Below are 20,827 nucleotides of genomic sequence, written 5' to 3' on the forward strand. Positions count from 1 at the left end.
GCCACAAAGTACAAAGGGGAAAAAAGTGAGCGCAGAGAAGGATGATCGGGAAAAGGATAGAAATGTGCAATAGGGCACAAACACAAAAAAACTTTAATGCCACAGAGGTTTCTGGAAAAATATGTCACTAAATCCCAGAAAATTTCAGAGGTTAAGCGGCTGTTGTTCATGATGTCATGCAAGAACTCAGCATATTATGTAAAACGTAACAGATTAGAGATAATCTAAAAGTTTCACGGCGACAATACAACCCCAAATTATTGTGACGTGGCAACAAAAGCAGTTACATATTGGCAGACGAGAGACAATATGACATGGCATAAACACACGCAAAAGCTCACGCATGTAGAAACGTATGCAAAGAAAAATGACCTTAGAATTCTATTTTTGTAGACAGCGCATCTGCGGCGGGGAGCAAATGCCGGTGGATCCTGATCACTATTCTAAGATAGGCATTGCGGCGCATCAGACGGTATGTCCTTGGCGGCAGAAAGTCGATTAAATATACACCTGCTTAGACAACCACTAACTCCTGGCGCAAGGTAGATTGCTGGTCTAACGCAAATCTGGTGAATTTGATCAGGGTACAGACAGACAGTACTGAGGTCCGCAACATTTTAAGGCAGGGTACGCAAGATTTCAAGATGCGAATCTAGCCTCATTTCGTGTCCCCCGCATGTTTAGCCCACCCCTGGCGTACAGTTGCCCCATCCACTCTGCCGTATTCACGCTGTTCACAAAAATAGGACCCATAAAGTTGATGCACTGTGTCACATCACATTGCAATTCAATGAGTGAATGGTTGTGGTACCTTTTCACATCATAATTTATCGTATTAAGAAAGGTACTCTGTCTGTTTGTTCAGAGATTTGGAGATCTACCTGCTCCTACGAATCTTAGAAAGCATGCAGAAATGGTGGAATTTGTAACGAACCCTGTTCATTCTTACTGTAGCAGCCTGTGATTGTGAGACAGTCCAACATTCTGAACGTGGCCCTCCCGCAGACATATAATAGGGTTTTATCGGCCCCCTTGACAAATGGTGAGGAAGCAGCTGCAAAACTGCAGGAGAGCCAACCTCCCTCTGGTAAAGAAAACTCTCTGAGAGGAGGGAACTGTATCAAAGAGAAGATGTGTTTGTTGAGCAATGGAGTTTTCGACAAAGCTACAATTATTTGTCACATTTAAGTGAATACATTTGCTTTCGGAGCTCAGATTGTGTTGAGACAATGTTGAGACATTACAGTACAGTATGTCATTTCTAATCATTGGTTCAGAAAATGAAAGACAAAAAGTTTTCCTTTTTCTCAATAAGATGACTTGAGTTTCCAATACAAATAATATATTATTAAAATAATTAAGTTCTGATATAATATCCATCCATCCATCCATCCATTTTCTGAGTCGCTTCTCCTCACAAGGGAGTGTTGGAGCCTATCCCAGCTATCATCGGGCAGGAGGTGGGGTACACAGGGCACACATAAACAACCAACCATTTGCACTCACATTCACATCTAAGGGAAAGTTAGAGTCTTCATTGAACCTACCATGTATGTTTTTGGGATGTGGGAGGAAACCGGCGTGCCCGGAAAAAACCCATGCAGGCACGGGGAGAACATGCAAACTCCACACAGGCGGGGCCGGGGATTGAACCCCAGTCCTCAGGACTGTGAGGCAGACCCTCTAACCAGTCGTCCATCTCCTCAAACAGCATTGACACATTTTAACATGTTGCACATCATATGTTCACTGGTCAAAACAGGTAATAATTTAATTAAATGATAAAATAATAACCCAGATTTATGTAACACCTTTCAAGGGACCCAAGAATGGTTAACAATAAATCATGGGGCTAATTAAAATCTATAAATAAGGATGAGCTACACCTTCATAATTAAATACAAATCAGTTGAAGAACAGTACGAAAAGTTACGCCTTTTGAATAGAATTTTTTATTTTACAATATGTTTTAGTAATGTGGTTATTGTCTGCTTGGGTGTAGGACTGCACTGCATTATACAGAGGGTAAAGGTCGGCTTCAGCCGTAATGTGGATCCCAAAGCAGACACAACAACTCAAAACAATGAAGGGACATGGACGGAACCACAGAGCAAAGGAGGTACCTCTCTAAAAAAATTAAAAAAAATAAAAAAATAAAAATAATAATAATAATACAAAAAACTGGTTCTAAAGACCTACAGTAGGAAGAGGAAGCACACAAAAAAAAGAGAAAGCAAATTCTACTCCTACCTACAAACGGAATGACATAAAAAACACTGGACTGGTTCTAACTTACACAAAATAAAGAAAACAAAACAAAACAAAAACACGGCGGTACTATGAGAAGTTGCGGACTGAAAACAAGGACGCTGGAAAGAAACGGACGGATGAAATAACTCATGGCAAAAGTAGTGAGAAGCAAGCTGATGTAATAATCCAGCACCTTCTTTCCACGGGAACTGAGCCCACAGGTGCAATATGGAAGCTCTTGCCCACCAGCACTCTCAGTTGACTGTTGAGACAACAAAAAAAAAGTGAACGGAAAGGCAGGGAAAACAGGAACATAACATTGAGAAGTGCAATATAACTTAAAGAATTGACATGTGGCTGTGGTGACAAACGTGTAGCGGGAAGATTATTTACTGCCTGTGAGGTGAGTGTCTTTTCTGCGAACATGTTATCGCCCATACGTTACTGTACTCCAGCTTCCTCCAAAGACACGCATGTTGGCCTGGTCCGGAGTCGAGATTCAAACGCTCAACCACAGATTTGTGGGACATACGTGCTCACATTTGAGTGAACAGCCATTGTTGTAGATTTTAGGTAAATGGGAAGCCTTCAATTTTTTAAAGATTGTATTAACTCTTAGAAAGAAACTAACATTGCAACACCAAAATCAAGTTTCAATTTAATCTCCAGAGTACTTGTTCAGGCCTCTTTATACTCCGACAGCACCCGCCTTGGATCACGTGACCGATGCATTGGGTCCCTATGCGCCCCCTATGCGGCCCCTTACTTTTAGCAGTAGCATAGTAAGACAGCTGTTGAGGCCACAAACTCCCACAGACTCAAAGTCATGGTCATTTACTGTCGTCCCGTATTTGAGGTGTGGCGGGGTTGAGCTGGCAGTGGGGGTTGGTTGAGCCAGGATGGGGGGCGGCACTTGTGCAGAGAGTGGTGCTGGGACCCCCTACTTGGTGCTTTGAAAAGAGTCGCATACCTTGCTGAATGCTGTTGAGGCAAGAAGAAAATAAAAGATCACAGGCGAGAGAAAAAAAAAAGGTGGGCGGGATCGTGAGATGAAAAGTGAGTTTTTTCTCTCTTACAATTGGCAGATAGCATCTGCAATTTCCTGCCACAATTTAACCACTAGTTTACTTTTGGCTGACTTTGGCTTTTATCTAGCTGTTTGTGTGAAAGGGACGCTGAGCTCATGTCTCACAATTTTATCCTGAAAAGACCTTTTGTGTTACTTTTACACCTAATCCCTTTACATTGAACACTCATGTTTTTTTTCCTTTTTTTGGGGAAATGTAGGGAAAGTCACGAATTTTCATTGAAAGGCAAGATTTTGTAAGGTTTCGAGTGAGCGCTACAATGACCCAATGAATGTAGCTTGAGCGTGTGTAGGGAGGAGGAAAAACAGAGAGAAAAGCGTCTTAAAAAGAAATTGCATTTCACAATATTCTTGACTAAAGATATATCAGTTTGTGTTGCAGAGGATTACAATAGCCATTTACTGTATGTAACTCTCAAACCACAATCACTCATAACACACCGCACACCAACAAATTATTGGTCAGGATACTTTTTGATAGATATCACAAAATTGGGCCTTCAAAGTCAAACACAATCAGTGATGCTGACTGAATAGTGATTAGTTCCAATTTGGAAATGTTTATCACCATTATGCTTATACAAAGGGTCAAGCTGGTGCCATCATAAAATCTTTATTTTCAGTACAGGTAATGCTTTAAGTAACATATTAACATACGTTCTGGAGTGGGATGAGTTTGGTGAGTCTGTGAGGCCAACAACGTCCAGACAGATTTGAAGAAATTAAGAATATTATTGTATTGGTAGAGGTGGCAAAGGCCAAACAAGAGGCATATGATGACATGTATGTCAGGTTGGACACTAAAGAAGGAGTAAAGGATCTATACAGGTTGGCCAGACAGAAGGATAGAGATGGGAAGGATGTGCAGCAGGTTAGGGTGATTAAGGATAGAGATGGAAATGTGTTGATTGGTACCAGTGGTGTGCTGGATAGATGGAAAGAATACTATGAGGAGTTGATGAATGAGGCAAATGAGAGAGAAGGGAGAGTAGAACCAGGAAGGTGGACCAGGAAGTGACAGTAATTAGAAAGGGGGAAGTTAGAAAGGCATTAAAGATGATGAAAAATGGAAAGGCATTTGGTCTTGATGACATTCCTGTGGAGGTATGGAAGCATCAAGGAGAGGTGGCTGTGGAGTTTTTGACCAGCTTGTTCAATAGAATTCTAGCGCGTGAGAAGATGCCTGAGGAATGGAGGAAAAGTGTGCTGGTGCCCATTTTTAAGAACAAGGGTGATGTGCAGAGCTGTGGGAAGCACAGAGGAAGGAACTGTAGATGAATAAAGTTGATGAGCCACACAATGAAGTTATGGGAAAGAGTAGTGGAGGCTAGACTCAGGACAGAAGTGAGTATTTGTGAGCAACAGTATGGTTTCATGCCTAGAAAGCCTTGAGGATGTTGATGGAAAAGTACAGAGAAGGTCAGAAGGAGCTACATTGTGTCTTTGTAGATCTAGAGAAAGCCTATGACAGAGTACTCAGAGAGGAACTGTGGTACTGCATGCGGAAGTCTGAAGTGGCAGAGAAGTATGTTAGAATAAGACAGGACATGTACGACGGCAGCAGAACAGCGGTGCGGTGTGCTGTAGGTGTGACAGACGAATTTAAGGCGGAGGTGGGACTGCATCAGGGATCAGCCCTGAGCCCCTTCCTGTTTGCAGTGGTGATGGATAGGCTGACAGATGAGGTTAGACTGGAATCCCCGTGGACTATGATGTTTGCAGATGACTGTGAGGTGGAGGAACAGTTAGAAAGATGGAGGCATGCACTGGAAAGCAGAGGAATGAAGAAGAATTAAAACAGAATATATGTGCATGAATGAGAGGGGTGGTGGGGGAAGAGTGAGGCTACAGGGAGAAGAGATAGCAAGGGTGGAGAACTTGAAATACTTGGGGTCAACCGTCCAGAGCAATGGTGACTGTGGTCAGGAAGTGAAGAAACGGGTCCAAGCAGGTTGGAACGGGTGGAGGAAGGTGTCAGGTGTGTTATGTGACAGAAGAGTGTCTGGTAGGATGAAGGGCAAAGTTTATAAAACAGTGTTGAGGCCAGCCATGATATACGGATGAGGGACAGTGGCACTGAAGAGACAACAGGAAGCAGAGCTGGCGGAAATGAAGATGTTGAGGTTCGCTCTCGGAGTGACCAGGCTGGATAAAATTACAAATGAGCTCATCAGAGGGAGAGCCGAGGTTCGATGTTTTGGAGACAAAGTTAGAGAGAGCAGACTTCAATGGTTTGGACACGTCCAGAGGAGAAATAGTGAGTATATTGGTAGAAGGATGATGAGGATGGAGCTGCCAGGCAAGAGAGCTAGAGGAAGACCAAAGAGAAGGTTGATGGATGTCGTGAGGGAAGACATAAGGGCAGTTGGTGTTCGAGAGGATGGACAGATTTTTTATCCTTACCACAGTTACCCCCTTCGCCATGAGGTTCAAGCCACTCTGAAATACTGTAAGTTCCAGTCTATTTAAGTAAAACAACTATTAATTGATGCTTTAAGAGCTCTTTAATATTATACGATAGGCTACAATAATATAGATATGTATGTCACATTAATTGTAACACATCTCTGAGGTTTAAATCTATTCTTTTTACTGTTTAATGTGGACTGTCGTTCAGCTAGCGGACTTTAGTCCTGTTGAAGCCATAATGGTTGTACCCCACTGGGGACGATGGGGCGTCTATGTCTCCCGCAGTCATAAGTAGCTCCTCTAAAGTCTGTGTAGTTTCAGGATGACCAAATCCTCCCCTCAAACAATACTGCTCCGCTTGGCTAACGTATTGTTCGGTGTGTGGGAACCAACTTCCTATATTAAGAAACTGGGGAAAGGGAGTGAGCAAATGTCTGCTTGTTCGACCACTTTCCACAGACATAATAGCCTTCTTAGAGTGATGAAAGACAGTGGAAGAAAGATGCAGTCTTCACACTCCACTGCTTCCCTCTTTCTTCCCTCCATCTTCTTCAAAAACGTTTTCCCTTCCCCTCCAGCACACACACTTTTCTTTTGAAATGGACTACGAAGGGGGCGATCAAAGGTGGCCGTTTGCCACACACAGCATTGCAAATACAGCCACTGTACATGTAGACCTTTTCGCACACTTCCAACATCCCAAGATTTTCGCTTTTAACGAGGTTTTTTGTTAGCACACACATCATTTGTAAAAGGTGAATTCTACTGTATAGCTGCCTCTTGAACAAGATAGGTCCTCTGCCAATTGCCCAAAGGCACCTGGGGTAGGCTCCAGCTCACCCTGACCCTGAACAGTATAAGAGTGGTAGAAAATGGATGGAAATGGCTGATGATATAAGTGTACCCCGCTTCTCGCCCAGAGTCAGCTGAGATAGACACTAGTGAGGATATGTTGCACGGTAAATGGACAGATGGATGGATGTAAATTGCCAAAAGCAACTGTAATTTAATGATACATTTTTCTCCCAGTAATGTAATGGACTATGATTGATTACATTAATTGTGCAATTAAATTACATAATCTTGTTACATGTACAAAGTTTGTAATTAGCTACTCCCAAACATTGCTTACAACCACCCAGGTGAGAAGTCAGATGGCGAGGATGAAGGAGAGAAAAGCAAGCAGTTCCAGATAGCATTGGTTCCAAGCTCCTCAAATCCTGAGCGGATCAGCTGTGGAACCATCCAGCACATGTTCAACCTGAGCCTGAAGCTGGGTAGAGTCCCTCAACTGCAGAAAACATCCTGCTTGGTTCTAGTAGCAAAGACCCACTACCTAAGGAGCTCACCAACTATAGGCCAGTGGTGTTGACCTCTCATCTGATGTAGACCCTAGAAAGTTTGTTCCACCTGCGCCCCTTGTGAGTGCCTTGATGGACCTGCTTCTGTTTGCCTATTGGCCTAGCATCGACTTAGAGGATGCCACCTAGAGATGGTGGGAGCATTGTGAGGATAACATTCTCTGTTTTCTCCAATGTTTGAACACTATTCAACCCAACCTGCTGGGAGGCAAACTGGAGGGTGCAGGGGTGACCCATGACCTAACAGCTTGTATTACAGACTACCTCACCAACCGACTACAGTATGTTAGGATGCAGGACTTCAAGTCTGACATGCTTTTCTGGAGCCCCACATGGAACTGTCCTAGCTCCTTTCCTGTTTACCCTCCACACCATGGACTTCCAGCTACAACACTCCTACCTGTCACGTGAAGAAATTCTCCTCTGACTCTGCCATTGTAGGCCTCCTCACTGATGGAGACGGCCAGGAGTACAGAGAACTTCTGCATTGAAATGGTGCGAGAAAACAAACGCCTCCATATCAACATTGAAAGAATCAGGAGCTAGTGGTGGATTTTAGCAGGCGGCGTCACTCACCACCTGTACTGAACATCCATGGAACAGACATTGAAAGAGCCTCAACCTTCAGCATAAGTACCTCTGTGTCCACATAAACACACTGGACTGGAGCGAAAACATAGAGGCTCTCTACAGGAAAGGTCGGTGCACACTTCTCCTGCTCATGAGACTGAGGGCTTTCGTGCGAGGTGAGAGATTGTCATCACATGTACTGAACAGCCTGTATTTGCCATAAATGGGCTAGCTGCAGCTCATTCAATGTTGCTGTTGGCCTCTTGGCAGCCTACGTGACCAATGTTCTTCTCGTTTTTTCATCAATTTTGGAGGGATGTGTGTGCTGGCTCCCATTTAACATGAGTTTGAATGTTCATGCGAATACAGCCTCATCCTTAGTTCTAAGAGTGTGCACCCACGTTATCTCAGTTCTTTAGTTTTACTTCCTGTTGTGTATTTTTTTCAACTGAGTTGTACAGGTTATATTTCACATTAATGGTGAAAAAGGTTTTGAAATGGTTGATCTCGCTCTCATTTTTTTTTTATATCACAAAAGCCTGGCATTTGAACAGAGGTGTGTAGACTTTTTATATCCACCGTAGGCACTTTGAGTACTAGAAAGGGGGAAATACTCAGTGGGGAAGTCTCGTCTGTCTAGACACAGTGGCAATAATAAAACCCAAAATGCGGTTATAGAGTAGTAAGAGGAAGTCTTTTGGAAGAAACATGGCTTCTCAGTATAAATAGCCTGTGTCGGGCATGTGTACTCAGAGATTAAGCCATCTTTGAAGTCTGCCGTACATTAGTTCAAAACTCCCTTCCCCTGTTCTTTAAACTAATAAGCTTAAATCTTCCAGCTCAACTCTTCCAACAGCTACGACCATGAAAAAAGACAGAAGAAAAAAAATCACTTTTAATCCCAGCTTTGATGATACATTATGTGGTGCTGAAGAGAACGTTCAAAGTTGCCCCTAAAACTTTAGCGACGAGAAGGCTATCGGGCAGTTGTGGATGCTGGAGGCATCCATATAACAATAGCATGGGCAACTGTATTGAGGTAATTCAGAAGGGATGTCAGTAGTGTACGAAGGAAATGTGCCTCATTTGTCATATGATAATTGTATTTCAGCCAAGCCACATTCCTCCGATCTGACAGCAGCAAGCAATGTAAATACGAGCATAAACTCATAGTGACCCCGTGTTCTGCATGTGCAGCACTCAGCAGCTCAGCAAGCACGGATTAAGCTTGGAGAAGCAACGCGGCCGAGGGTGTAAGAAAAGGAAAAATGAAAACAGTGGAAGAGGAAAAGAGGATCAGAGATGGAAGTGACGAGAGCTGTGAGGATAGATGAAATGAAGAGAGGGCCCAGAGTTAAGATTCAACTGTCATTCTCCTGTGGAGAGAACAAAAGACAAGGAAAACAGCAGCACTAAGATCTGGTTTCTATGGCAACTAGAAACTATTATATTCAAACCGCTGTGCAAACTTAAGCAAGGAGAGAAAGGACAGCCAGAGAGGTCAAAACTCATGTTGATCCAAGAAGACCAACGAAGTGAGACAAACAACAAAAAGCGATTTCTCAATTTGCATGACAACAGCAAGACAAAGCTGATATGACATTAAGCTTTTATATTTTAAATTACCCAAATTACCTTAAATTTTAAGCTGGATTTACACTTTTACCACGGTTCAAGTGACACAATTGGCACATATTTGATGTTTCATGGCAGTGTTAAAAAATCATATCATCAGATTGTAATTAGGGAGCATTCTAATGTGGATAAAAATCAGTGAACAATCAGATATCTGTCACTGCACCATAAAGAGAAATAATGTAACACAAACATTCGAAACTAAAGGCTATGCAATGTTTACGATCTGTAATATTAATTGACTTTATTATTGTTTACATCCATAGTGTTGCTTGTTACATTTGTGTCATTGACATTCACTTTGGACAGAGACTCTCATGTTCAGTAAAGAAAATTATGTTGGTCAATTGAAAATGTTTTTTTTCCGCCATCCATTATTTAACCAGTAGCTAAATCCAGGCTCATTGGGAGAAACCTAAACATTGAAAGGATAAATTGAAAAGATAACTTTATTTATTGCAAGCAGAGCAAAAAAGTGTAAATGAAGCAGTGCGCAGCCATGCTGTTGCTGTCAGGGCAGAAAGCCAGAGAGAGGGAAGGTGGAGGGTTAGTGAGAGCTTTTATCTCTTTGGAATTGTCACATGAGACACTTTCCAAGTCACCTAGGACAGTACAAGAGAGGTTACACATTACACCAAAATCTCCTTTGCAAGAGTGACTTGGCCAAGAAAGCAGCAGAGATGTTATATAAGATCTCATAATGAGTGTCTTGTATTTCGGTGACCTCAATTTGTTACATGAAAGAGTAAAAAACAAAAAAACCCTCTCCCTGTATGATGCAGTTTAGTTCTACACCACTACATACAACAATCACAATAAGGAATGTTTTTAAATTAATACCTCTCTGACAGTATCAATAGAAATTTTACATTATTAGTTTGGTTAATGTACAATTTGGTATACCGTTCTTGCATTGGATACTATTATGTTGTGCAAGTGGGGAAACGAATCAAACACACATAACTCTTGGCTCCTTTCATTATTATAACAGCTCTCATAGTGTCAAAGGTTGTTGACTACATTGTTAGACATCTCACAGGCTTTTTGAACTTGAAATACAGTAACTTAACGCAGTGTCAAATCAATGTTTCTATTCATTGTGGTGCCAATGAGCCACACAAGAAAACGGGACCGCTTTTGGCTTGCATAGGAAGTAGACCAAATGACACTTATCTTCCCATGCCGTAGAACTGAGCGGGATGTTACTCTATTGCACACAACCCACAGTCAGGGTTTCATGAAAATAAAACGCAACTTACATGTTAAATAAGACAACGAACTACGGGTAACATAAACACACATGATCAATTTTGCGGTAATCCTTATTGTTCGTGAACATTAAGGATTAATGTCTTTATTAACATTTTATGGCACAATGCATGCTGGGAGGCACACGGCTTCACAATTCTGCTGAATGCAAAATACACTAACTCTCTGCGTGACATCAACCAAAATCCCATGATGCAGTGGAAACTAGTTAATTTCGACAAAATCTCTTAGTATAGTAAGCCATGTGGTAAATAATTGTAGAATTTAAAGGAATGTCTAACTGTGTAAGGGTGGGTAATGAAATCGTAATTTTTTTGGGGGGGGGGGATACAGATCGAATTCAGTACCATGTTTCGGGACCTACGCACATCCTTGTGACTGTACGGACAGCGGGACTTGAAGAGTTGGCCAATTGCCATGGGGCACTTGGATGAAGCAGGATACTACCAGACAGCTAAATTGTGTTTAGTTACTCTTTCGGGGTCGCAGCGTATTCGATCAAGCAAGCTGAGTCTAACAAATGACTTTAAAGTCCAGCATTCATATAAGACAATCTTTAGTAAAGCGATAAAACTAAGTACAAAATAGCGAAAAACACCGGAGGAGGCACAGCAGCTTGCCAGCAGTCCCTCCAATGTTATGTTGTATTACATACAGTATGTGCGTAGTTGAAAATCTTAATTTACATTAGTTATAATACGTAATACATTGTAACACAATTACTGATTATCTTGTTTCCATGTGCAGTTCATTGCAAAGGAGGTTGCTTCGCACTTTGTAGTATACAGTGGGCGACTGGTTAGCACATCTGACTCACAGTTGTGAAGACCTGGGCTCAAATCCGGCCTTCCTGTCTGGAATTTGCATGTTCTCTCACACAAATGCACCAAAAATTGGTACCGTTGAGTACTGAATCAAATGTGAAAGGTACCCATCTTGTTGGTGAACCCCTACCTTGTGAAGTTCTGTGCAATCTTAATGTAAATCCTATAATATCAATGAAGTGGCAAATTAAATAAATCATAATCACCAATTGCTTCACTTGTGTGAGTACTGTCGAGTGTTCTCCATAAGATTTGCTCTTACCTGAGAACAAATGACAGAATGATCTTGAAAAGGAGCATAAAAAGAGCAAAACACGTGTCTGGTTCATCCTTTGGTCCGCGCAGTTTTTGCCTCAGATGCTGAATTGACCAACGTTAATCCTGGTACTGGTCCTGCTTGTGTCCCAGTTTTCCATTTTCACGACCAAAGACGACAAACATCAGAATATTTTATGTTTACAAGATTTTTCCATAAGATTACCATACCAGTCTGAGGTGTGTTAAGGGGGAATTTGTTCCGATAATAGGGTCAGAAATGGGTCAGGCCGACAATCTTAAATAATATTCAGTCATGACTTAGTTAATTGTGATGTGGGAGGGAATGTAGCCAAACAAAGAAGCACCCTGAGGAACAATGAAGCAGTCACAAATAAAAACAAACGTCCCATTTTTGTATAAAAATGGGTGCTCCAGATGGCAAGAGGAATTTTCCAAAGCAAGTCCTTTTTTGACGACATCACCATTCTATAACACTCCCGCCCTTTGGCAATACTCAGCAAACATCGGCGCAACATATCTGGAAGTGTTTGTTCTTCTTTGTTTTGTCAGATCACACGTGATCGAGAGAGATTTCTGCCTTGGGGCACTTTTTTCTAGATTGGCGGCAGATGACAATCTTTATGTGTGCGATGTTCAGTGTTGAGATTATCGGAGCACGCCACTAGGAATATTCCCATCCATTTTTTTTTTACTCCCGATCTGATACCGATATTGCAGCCTTGAATTATGGCCTATACCGATATTGCTCCAATCCGATATCAGCAATAATCATACACACTTTACTTATTTTGTAGTATGGAATGTTACAAAAGTGATATGATCAAGTGATATTACTCAATAACACAATAATCCGCAATAGTAGGTAGGAGAAAAACTCACCCATTTATTATTAACCAATGGGTTACATAAAGTAACTTTAAAAATAACAATGTAATACAATTGAATAAAATAAATAAAAATTATATTAGTAAATCCTGAAAAATAACAAAGAACGAAAAATATATATTCAAATTGAAATATAACCACGGTGTAATTTAAACATCAGCATATTCTACATTTGAATAGATTAAGTGAAAAATAACCTCAATAACTGATAAATACAAATAATACTTTTAGAGTGCAAAATAAAGTTCAATTTGGTTATTTACTACATTTACATTGACATCTACATGACTATTCAATAGTTCCGTGATACTGGTGGTCTCCTCTTTCACAGGTAGTCACGCTGGAGACTTGAACAGGCAGAACTCCTGGAATATGAAAAGACCATAAAATCTGAACAAACGGGACAACATCCCCGTGGCTGTCACTGTGGTGGAGGACAATTACAATCAATAGATCAATTCAACATCTTGGAAAGACTTTTAATGTTATCTGGACATTGATGGAACAGCATGGTGTCCTAGTGGTTAGCACATCTGACTCACAGTTCTGAGGTTTGGCATTCAAATCTCGGCTCTGGGCTTCCTGTGCGGAGTTCGCCTGTCCTCCTCGTGTTTCTGTGGCTTTTCTCAAGGTACTTCCTCCCATATCCCATAAAAACATTCAATTGTCCATCGATGTGAGTGTGGGTGTCAATGGTTGTATGTCTCTAAATGGCCTTATATATGCTGGTGACCAGTCCAGGGTGTGCCTCACCTCTTTCCCAAAGTCAGCTCGGAGTCAGGATATGCGGTATGGGTAATGAATGGATGGAGAAAGATTTTAAATAGCAAACAACAAAACCAATGGAGCGCTGTGAAGAAGGCAGTGGGACGAGCAAAGAAAGGCGCAGCAGGAATTTGAGGAGCGGGTCGACTCCGAGAAAGGTGGATCTGAGTGGGCAAACTTTGTGCTCAAGGGCTACATTGGATGTTTAAAATGGACAGATGGGCCAAGGTCATTTGTACTGTAAATGAGGACAAGGTTTTTTTGTTGTTGTTGAAATGCCCATGTGCAATAATGTTAAATAGTTAGTTTTAATACTAAAATATTTTTTTTAATATATTATTATTAACTGAATAATAATTAATTCACCAATCATTTAATAAAATAAAATATTGCTTAATGTGTATGTAAAATATTTTATTTTATTCATGTTTCACTGTACTAATTACAATTAATCAATCAATCAAGTTTTTAACTACACACATGAATACAACATGAATAAATTAATTTCAACATGAATTAAACCAAATTCAGGGGGGAAAATGACTAAATTGCAACAAATAATACAGGACTGTTGACAATGTAACTGCTCGGCGGGCCAGATTAAAGAACGGAGCAGGCCGTCTGCGGCCCACAGGCCATACTTGACCCACCCCTGGCTGTTCGTCTCCATTCCTCCAGGGACAGCTTGAGGGCGAGCAATTAATGGGTTTCCCACATCGAACCGACTTTCAGGCTCAAATGCTTGCGTAGCAGCTGACTCTCCAGCTTAGTGAGGTGGGAAGCAGTAGATCTGTCCGGGCAAATCAAAGCGCTATATAAAAGTTAGTCAGTCTTTGTGAGAACTCGATGTGAGTTCTTTCAGTGAATCGACTGACCTTGAAGGGCTCCGTGTGGATACAGCAGCAGACACATTGAAACACGAATGACACATGAACATGGAACTCACATTTGTCTTCTATAAGAGCGGATTCTTTAAGAACCTCTGAAGGAGGTGGTGGAACAGTTCAATAAAATGACAAAAAATATATATATTTTTAAAAATCAATCGTGTGCCACATACTGTATATGTCTTGCATTTTTAAGAAAGTTGGCACATAAGAATTTTTGTTGCGTTTCATCGATAGATTCACTCGAACAAGCAAAGTAATGTTACCGTTAATGTACTGTACTTACTTGGGATGTTGGCAGAATTTGTACTTTCATTCGTCAGAAATGAAAGTGCAGAATATTTATACATTTTTTGACCACACTTTTGCACCATGCTTTTCCTTCCCATTAGTTGTTACTCGTTTATTAAGCATTGGCTTATAAAACCAGACCTTAAACAACGGTATGGGTGTGTCCATCATGCAGTCTAAAACTCACACCTGCGTTCTATTCCAGATGACTTTTCTTGTCTGTAATATCTTCCTTGTTGCCTGACTTACTGCATCTTTCACTGAGCCCCATCCTCAGATGGCTTCTGGCCTACATTTGCCTGCCGAGCTCTTGAGTGTATGTGCGTGTGTGTGTGCGTGTGTGTGTGTGTGTTGTGTGCCAAATCTCAACATGGATTTACTGGCAGCGCACGCAGGCAATGGATGGATAGAGACAGCAGGAGCATGAACAACAATAACAAGTGTATTTTGTGTAGGTTTTAGTGAAAAGAAGGGGAAATGATCTAAATTCAAATAAAACACATTGAAATTGTATTGAAGCAAATGATACTCATCGCACATTATTAATTGACAAATTGATTGGCAATCTCCTGATTGACAAAAATGGAAATTTGTATCGTTTCTTTTTTTGAGGTCCTATTTAAAATGTAAATTTCAAAAAATAATTTAGTTAGCTATTCCACGTTTTGAACATAGCAATGCAGAGAAGGACCCTTGTTAAATTCAGAATTGCCTGGCAGTATTTCCTGTTGGTAGAAGTTAGACGTTGAAGGTTCACATGTTGAGAATAAAATGGACAGCACACAAAGATGGTACTAAACATCATCTCTTAACAACAAGGATTTTTAGTTTTAATGTAACGTATTATACTGGTGTATCAGGAATATATTGTTGACAGTATTTAGGCGTTCTAACCAAGCCTACGGGCTGTAAATAGAGACAGGACTGTTTCCACAGTACATTTGCAAAGCATCCCAATAACATCGCTACAGTTACACGTAGAAATGCCAACATGTATGCATTTACCTTGCAGGGACATATTTTTATGCACGTGCAGTACTCAAGTCCAGCCCCATAGGAAAGCAATGTGAGTCCTGCCAATCAAGTCATTTTGTGGATTATTGTCCCAGTGTTGACAATTTAGCGACTTTGTTGCTATATTTAGTGACTTTTCTGACCCCTCTATTTTCTAAAAAGTGACTCTTGACAAATCTAGAGCCAATGAAGACCCTCCCCAGCTACGAGCAGGCTTTAGTAAACCGTTGAAATGGAATTGAAAAAGCAATCTTGTGAAAGCGATAAGACACTAAAGGGTATAAAAATAGATCCAAAGAATATATAAATAACTCAAATAGCATGTCTTTGTGGGGGGGGGGGGGGGAATACCTGTACTACCTTTACCATTTTGTGTTATAAACATTCAATCATCTTCTGTACCGCTTATCCTCACGAGGGTCGCGGGCGTGCTGCAGAGTATCCCATCCATCTTCGGGCGAACCCGGCTCCTCAGAACTGTGAGGCAGACATGCTAACCAGTCACCGCCGTGCCGCACTGTGTTATAAACAGAAGAATTCAATTTGCCCAGGACACAAGAAGTGATGACACTGTGTTCCAAGTTCATAGGTATAGTATTATGTGTTTCTGTTTATTTTGTGATTTACATTGTGAACATATATTTTTTTAAATTAATAATCTATAAAATGTGGTCAGTTTTAACTGTTCCGGACTGCAAAACAGATACAGAGCGTTGTGGTATGCGACTGATAGTCTTTATTTTACAATGTAACAAATGAAAAACTCTGGCTGGATCATGACAATGTTAGTTTCTATGATATTGAGGATGTTAATGGAAAAAAAAACAACAACAAAAAAAGCACACACAACGATAACAGTAGCTATTTTGTTTTTAATTACTCAAAATGCAGCATTCCAAATTATTTTGCACAACATTTTAAAAAATCCAATAAATAACTAAAATAGAAAAATCTTTCATATTTCTGTCGCCACAGAGAGACCGTTTTAAAATACAAATGTGCAGATCAAGTTGCATGTTAACATAAGAACCGCTCTTTGATATCATCCTAACTCTCTGATCCATTGAAACTGTACTCTACCATATTGTACAGGTACTTTATAAAAACAAAACCTTGAGTAATAACATAATTAAATATAACTTAAACAATTAAACAGTTCCGCCTCTCATCCATAGTCAGTGAGGATAGGCTCCAGCACATTTGTGACCCGAGTGAGGATAAGCAGAGAATGGATGGATGGAGTTGACCAGTTTGTGCATCATAATTCAATGCCGCAATCCAGGTCAATGTGCTCTGCCCGTCCAAGCCACTGGGTGGCAGTGCAGTATAATACAGTCATGTAGTCATAAAGTAGAATATTCTTCTTTTACTACAACTACTACAACGACTACTACTACTTCTACTGTGAGTTACTCAGTAAAATGCTGTAATATTAGTAATTGTTCATACAGAACAACAAATACTTGCCTGTGAGTTATATATGTCATGTCTAAATGTGTTGCTCCAACCTTTGTGTCCGACTGTTAATCCTAACGGCCAGCCTGTAAATTCGATTTTCCATGTATGTTAGCATTAAGCTAAACAGACTTTCATAGCCCTACGTAGTGATTTAAATTGCACAATGTGTCTTTGTTTTACGTTTAGTTTGACAGTAACCTTCAACTGGGAGCGGCACTAAACAGCTTGAAGCCTCTTTTTGATGAATTGTCCACTATTTGCCAAAACTGCTGCTTATTGTGAAGTGAGTTGAAAAAAAAAAATCACTCTGTCACCTCCTTGCAAATGTTGCAGCTTTGTTTGGTTCGATCTAAATGGACATAAGCAAAAAGTGCCCTAGAAAAACTAAAAACTCAAATCTTTATTTAACTTAAATCATAATTTGGAACACCATGGTAACTGCAACATTTTGCATGGATCAAATGAAACCATAAATCACATGCAGATAAGAAACTGGTAATCCAGTAGTGCGCTTTGGTGAGGTGTGTTTGTGCCTTGAAATACATACATAATAAAACAATATATAGTATTTCATGATGATTTATCATAATGCAAATTGAATGATTATATCTTAATTCATAGACAGTTTATATTTAAATATTACATCTACAGTTAATATAAAAAGTCTACACACTCCTGTATGAATGACAGGTTTTTGTGATATAAAAAATGAGACCAAATGATTAAAAAATAGAATAAAATAAAAAAATTCGACCATCAATTTCACCTGTAATGTTTTTCATCTTTTCAAGAGGGGAAGTAAAAATAACTTAAATAATGTGGTTGCATAAGTGTGAACACCCTATTAAAACTGTGTTCAGAATTAACCAATCACATTCAAACTCATGATAAATGGGCGTCAGCACACACCTGCCACCATTTAAAGTGCCTCTGATTAACCCCGAATAAAGTTCAACTGTTCTAGTTGGCATTTCCTGACATTCTTTCTTTGCTTTCTAGCACAAGCTTGAAGGGTTTGTGCTAAGACGAACTACTATTTAGAACTGTTCATAATTCCTTCCACCTTGTCTCAGGTGCCAGTTACAGTTGGAGAAAACCAGCCCTCAAGCCTGATGCTGCCACCCCCACGCTTCACTGTAGTTATGCTGTTCTTTGGGTGATAACCAGTGTTGTGTTTGCGCCAAAAATATCTTTTGGAATTAAGGACAAAAACGTCAACCTTGGTTTCATTGGATCCTACATATGTCGGAAAATATGTTACAGTCTGATGAAACCAAGGTTGAATTTGCCTCAGTTTATTTTTACTTCCCCTCACGAAAATATGTTTTTTTTTTCAATTGAGTTGTACAGGTAATAGGTTGTATTAAAGGTGGAAAACGTTTTGAAATTATTTACCTTGGTCTAATTTTTTTTTCTTACCACGGAAACCTAGCATTTGCACAGGAGTGTAGACTGTTTATATTCCCTGTAAATATTAATCTCTGTCCAATGAAATTCCCCTATCTGCAAGTAATCATTTCCCCCCCTTTTTCATAATTACGCTCTCTGGATTCTGCTGTGTGTACTGTTGCCAAAGAAGCTAGTTGGAACTTTAACACCACAAATATCAGTTTACATAGCAGACTTGCAATGCTGGAATCTCCAGGTGGAATGAAGAGTCTCAGTAAACTGTTTTCTGTCAAAATGTGCTGTTCTTTTGTTGAAACTCACCAACCGCATTTCCCTCTTTTTGAAGAAGCTCACATTTTAGCTGCATGGTTAGCTCCGGTTGGGAGACAAGTGAAGTGCTACAAACAAGATGCATCAAAATCAAGAACGTAAGTGGCCGGATGTGTAGCATGTACTGTAATTGAAATTACTGTTTCTTTAACCATCAGTTTCCTTTCTCTGTGGCCCATTTGAAGAAAACATTTTTTTAAATGACATTTTATGGCGTAATACATGAAAGGAGATCAAAATAAAATGATGAAAAGGAAAACAATTATTAGTTTTCGGTTGCTCAAACCACTATTAATCAGACATGACATTAACGCTTCCAATCATCATTTTCAAATATACCGTTGTTCCCCTTCAATTGAAGGCCGGAGCAGTTACAATTAGTGCTGCAACTAATGATTGTGATATTATATATCTGTCGATTATTTTTCGATTAATCAGTCTGCTTTCATGGAGGACTACACAAATCGGACAATATTTGCTGTTGAGAGGCTGAAATTTGGACAATTTTAAGTGAAACAACGTCTCTAAACGATGAATCGATTATCAAGATCGTTATCGATTAATTTGACAATCGATTAGCTGTTGATTATTATTCTATTCATACTACACTATTCATTATCTATTCATCATACACAATTTTTTTAACCTTTGTCATGCCATGCCACATGCCTAGCCGTGTGTCTGTGAAAATAGCAATTTTCCAACAAGGTGAATAAATTAAATCCAACACGATATAAAGGAAAACACCACTGACGGACTCACGCTACCTTGAGATCAAGCCTGGCGTTTTTTTTTGGTGGTGGTGGTTGTGGGGAATGAACACAAAAGCAACACAATTAAAGCTGAGGCACGTTCACAGATGTGAATATATTTTGTTTGTTGGCATATCATTGATGACATTAATCTCTATAAAGTACAATGAATGAGGTGAGTGTGTCCAACTATCAAGGGGTGTGATACGTTGGATTAAATTTAAGTTGATTTTGAAGATGAAAACAAAACAATCAACAATAAATAATGAAACACTTAACACTAGTTTCGCATGTTCAAAAAGGAGTGGGATGAAATCCAGACTTAAACCTTCCTATGTAGCAGAAATTGGCAGGTGAAGGAGACTTGACATGGAGGCACGACGCCATCTTGTTGCTCCACCCAATGTGCGTAGGTATGGTGAACGGAAGCAGTGCTCGATTCACACGCAAAGGGGGCGCTGCTAACATTTACAGCCAAGTCAAAAAGTCGAAGAACGTGGGCTGCTTATTAATGACGTAGCTTCTTCTTGTCTGCAGCAGAGATGAGGCTCTGAGGACAAAGGGTGTGGCAAAAAAAAAAAAAATCAAAAAAAAAAATCAACTGCAGTGTGGTGACTGTAAACGTGACTCAAAAAGCAACAGCGTACACAGATTCCCAGCCAGTAGTCACTGCGCTCCACGTCGCTACCCTTGATCAATTATTCAACTTCAAATGTAATCTAACGGAATAATTTTACGAAACAGCTTCTCAAAACAGAATGGGAATAACAGCAGCGACTTACTCCCAGACAGACCGTATCACCTTCCATTCATACACCTGCTGTTCATGGATGGATGCTCACAGAACCTTCTGGCATGTGCTTTACTAAAACATCCGTCCTAACAGGAATTATATCAGGCAGTTGACTGGCGTTGCAAATGTAACGATGTGTCAATATGTTCAGTCATAATAACAGCTTGAATTAATTGTAAGAAAACAGCCACATGAAACATTGACACATTACAATATGTTTCCAGCATTTATACAGCAAGGAAGCGGCCTTAGCATCCTCGAGTTCCTATGAATATACAACCCCAATTCCAATGAAGTTGGGACGTTGAGTTAAACATAAATAAAAACAGAACACAATGATTTGCAAATCATGTTCCACTATATTTAATTGAATACACTACAAAGACAAGATAGTTCATGTTCAAACTGATAAATGTTATTGTTTTTAGCAAATAATCATTAACTTGGAATTTTATGGCTGCAACACGTTCCAAAAAAGCTGGGACAGGTGGCAAAAAAGACTGAGAAAGTTGAGGAACGCTCATCAAACACCTGTTTGGAACATCCCACAGGTGAACAGGCAAATTGGGAACAGGTGGG

At 40.1% G+C, this 20,827-nt stretch overlaps 1 long non-coding RNA gene across 1 annotated transcript; it reads right to left on the bottom strand.

The window, feature by feature from the left end:
* Window positions 1-2,047: 2,047 nt before the first annotated feature.
* On the bottom strand, window positions 2,048-7,766 carry LOC133405514 (uncharacterized). The gene is made up of 3 exons (XR_009768957.1): window positions 7,684-7,766; window positions 7,508-7,589; window positions 2,048-2,512 (listed from the first exon to the last, which is right to left on the bottom strand). It is a non-coding gene; the product is annotated as an uncharacterized LOC133405514 (long non-coding RNA).
* Window positions 7,767-20,827: the final 13,061 nt, after the last annotated feature.

Source organism: Phycodurus eques, chromosome 7 (genome assembly GCF_024500275.1).
Source record: "Phycodurus eques isolate BA_2022a chromosome 7, UOR_Pequ_1.1, whole genome shotgun sequence".
In the NCBI taxonomy this organism is placed as follows: domain Eukaryota; kingdom Metazoa; phylum Chordata; class Actinopteri; order Syngnathiformes; family Syngnathidae; genus Phycodurus; species Phycodurus eques.